Here is a 4,173-nt window from a genome sequence, read left to right as displayed (position 1 = left end):
TATTTCACATCACCATGTGATTTTAACGAATCCAACACCCATACAGTTCTGGGGTTTGATCACGCCTTGCTCGTGAGGGAGGTTTTAGTCAACGGTTCTGAATCTTTCAGATCCGTGTGTGCTTAACAAATCTTTATGTCGTCTTATAGATGCTGCTACTATGAGCTATTCGGAAATACTCCCAATATCTACTCTACTATACGAATCCGTTTTACTACTCAAAGTTATTCGGATTAGTGTCAAAGCTTGCGTCGATGTAACCTTTTACGACGAACTCTTTAATAACCTCCATAATTGAGAAAAATTCCTTAGTACTCTAGTTACTAAGGATAACTTTGACCGTTGTTTTAGTGATTCAATCCTGGATCACCTTATGTACCCCTTGACAGACTCATGGCAAGGCACACATCAGGTGCGGTACACAGCTTGGCATACTTTAGAGCCTACGACTAAGGCATAGAGGACGACCTTCATCCTTTCTCTTTCTTCTGTCGTGGTCGGGCTTTGAGTCTTACTCAAATTTACACCTTACAACACAACCAAGAACTCCTTCTTTGCTGATCTATTTTGTACTCCTTCAAAAACTTGTCAAGGCATGCATTTCATTGAAAGTTCTATTAAGCGTTTTGATCTATCTCTATAGATCTTGATGCTCAATGTTCAACTAGCTCTATCCAGGTTTTCCTTTGAAAAACCTCCTTTCAAACGACCCTTTATGCTTCACAGAAATTCTACATTACTTTCGATCTACAATATGTCAACCACATATACTTATCAGAAATTCTATAGTGCTCCCACTCACTTCTTTGGAAATACAAGTTTCTCATAAACCTTGTACAAACCTAAAAGCTTTAATCATCTTATCAAAGCGTATATTCCAACTCCGAGATGCTTGCACCAGTCCATAGAAGGATCGCTCGAGCTTGCATACTTTTTAGCATCCTTAGGATCGACAAAACCTTCTCGTTGTATCACATACAACCTTTCCTCAAGGAAACCGTCGAGGAAACAATGTTTTGACATCCTATGTGCAATATTTCATAAATAATGCAGCAACTACTAACATAATTCCAACAGACTTTTAGCATCGCTACGAGTGAGAAAGTCTCATCATAGTCAACTCGTTGAACTTGTCGGAAACTTCCTTGCGACAAGTTGAGCTTTTCTTAATGGTGACTTTAAACCATCATCGTCTATGTTTCTTTCAAATATCCATTTTTACTTAACAGTCCCACGACCATCAAGTAGTTCTTCCAAAGTCTACACTTTGTTTTCATACAAGGATCCTCTCACGGGTTTCATGGCCTCCACCATTTATCGGAATCCGGCCCACCATCGCTTCTCCATAGCTCGTAGGTTCATTGTTGTTCGGCAACATGACCTCCAAGACAAGATTACCGTAACACTCTCTAGTAGTACGCGACCTTGTCGACCTACGAGGTTTTTAGTAACTTGATCCGAAGCTCAATTATCACCATCATCAGTTCCCACTTCAATTGGTGTAGGCGCCATAGGAACAACTTACTACACCCTGCTACACACTGGTTGAAGTGACGGTTCACTAACCTCATCAAGTTTCACCACCCTCCCACTCAATTCTTTTGAGAGAAACCTTTCCACGAGAAAGGACCCGTTTCTAGAAACAAACACTTTGCTTTCGGATCTGAGATAGGAGATGTACCCAACTATTTTGGATATCCTATGAAGATGCATTTATCCGCTTTGGGTTTGAGCTTATCAGACTGAAACTTTTTCACATAAGCGTCGCAGCCCCAAACTTTCAAGAAACTACAACTTAGGTTTCTCCAAACCATAGTTCATACTGTGTCATCTCAATGGAAATATGCGGTGCCCTATTTAAAGTGAATGTGGTTGTCTCTAATGCATAACCCATAAACGCTAGTGGTAATTCGATAAGAGACATCATAGTATGCACCATATCAAATAGGGCGCAGCTATGACATTCGGACACACCATCACACTATGGTGTTCTAGGTGGCATGAATTGCGAAACAATTTCCACATTGTCTTAACTGTGTACCAAAACTCACAACTCAGATATTCATCTCTATGATCATATCGTAGACAGTTTATCCTCTTGTGACGACGATCTTCACTCTGAAATAGTTGTTGAACTTTTCAATATTTCAGACTTGTGATTCATCAAGTAAATACTCATGTATCTACTTAAGTCGTCAGTGAAGTAAGAACATAATGATATCCACTGCATTCCTCAGCACTCATTGGACTGCTGACATAAAAATGTATTACTTCCAACAAGTTACTCTCTTGTTTCATGTGGTATGTTTTGCATGTCTCAAGTGATCCAAAATCAAGTGAGTCCAAACGATCCATCCGCATGGAGTTTCTTCATGCGTTTACACCAATAGGTATGGTTTGCATGTCTCAAACGTTTCAAAAATGAGTGAGTACAAAGATCCATCTGCATGGAGCTTCTTCATGCAATTTACACCAACATGACTCAAGTGGCAGTGCCACAACTAAGTGGAACTATCATTATTACTTTGTATATTTTGGCACAAATATTATGAACATGTGTAACACTACGATCGAGATTCAATAAACCATTGAAGGTAATTATTCAAGCAAATAGAATAACCATTATTCTCTTTAAATGAATAATTGTATTGCTACTAACATGATCCAATCATGTTCATGCTCAACGCAAGCACCAAATAACAATTATTTAGGTTTAACACCAATCCCGATGGTAGAGGGAGCGTGCGATGTTTGATCACATCAACCTTGGAAACACTTCCAACACTTATCGTCACCTCGCCTTTAGCTAGTGTGTGTTTATTCCGTAGCTTTTATTTCAAGTTACTAATCACTTAGCAATCGAACCGGTATCTAAGGCCATCGTGCTACTAGGAGTACTAGTAAAGTACACATCAATATCATGTATATCAAATATACTTCTCTTGAATTCACCAACCTTCTCATCTACCAAGTATCTAGGGTAGCTCCGCCTCAATGACCGTTCCCCTCACAACAGAAGTACTTAGTCTTGGGTTTGGGTTTGGATTCAATCTTGGGTTTCTTCATTAGAGCAGCAACTGGTTTGTCGTTTCATGAATTATCCCTTCTAGCCCTTGCCCTGCTTGAAACTAGTGGTTTTACTAACCATCAACAATTGATGCTCCTTCTTGATTTCTACTTTCGCGGTGTCAAACATTTCGAATCGCTCAAGGACCATCTTATGTATCCTTGATATGTTATAGTTCATCACGAAGCTCTAGCAGCTTAGTGGCAGTGACTTTGGAGAACCATCACTATCTCATCTGGAAGATTAACTCCCACTTGATTCAAGCGATTGTTGTACTCAGACAATCTAAGAACATGCTCAACGATTTGAGCTTTTCTCCTTTACTTTGTAGACAAAGCATCTTTTCGGAGGTCTCATACCTCTCAACAAGGGCACGAGCATGAAACCTCAATTTCATCTCTTAGAACATCTCTTATGTTCCTTGACGTTTCAAAACGTCTTCGGCGCCTTGCTTCTAAGCCATTAAGTATTATGCACTGAACTATCACGTAGTCATCAAAAACGTGTATGTCACATGTTCGCAACACCCATAGATGACGCTCGAGGTGCAGCACACCGAGTGGTGCATTAAGGACATAAGCCTTCTACGCAACAATGAGGACAATCCTTATTTTTATGGACTCGGTCCGCAAAGTTGCTACTATCATCTTTCAACTAAATTTTCTCTAGGAACATATAAAAAATAGTAAAGCTATAGCACAAGCTACATCATAATTCGCAAAGACCTTTTGACTATGTTCATGATAATTAAAGTTTAATTAATCAAATTACTAATAAACTCCCACTCAAAAAGTACATCTCTCTAGTCATTTGAGTGGTACATGATCCAAATTCACTAACTCAAGTCCGATCATCACGTGAGTTGAGAATAGTTTCAGTGGTAAGCATGTCTATGCTAATCATATCAACTATACGATTCATGCTCGACCTATCGGTCTCATGTGTTCCGAGGCCATGTCTGCACATGCTAGGCTCGTCAAGTTTAACCCGAGTGTTCCGTGCGTGCAACTATTTTGCACCCGTTGTATGTGAATGTTGAGTCTATCACACCCGATCAACACGTGCTGTCTCGAAACGACGAACTGTCGCAACGGTGCACAGTCGGG

The sequence above is a fragment of the Hordeum vulgare genome, chromosome 4H (assembly GCF_904849725.1).
Source record: "Hordeum vulgare subsp. vulgare chromosome 4H, MorexV3_pseudomolecules_assembly, whole genome shotgun sequence".
NCBI classification, from domain to species: domain Eukaryota; kingdom Viridiplantae; phylum Streptophyta; class Magnoliopsida; order Poales; family Poaceae; genus Hordeum; species Hordeum vulgare.
This window is presented reverse-complemented; position numbering follows the sequence as displayed.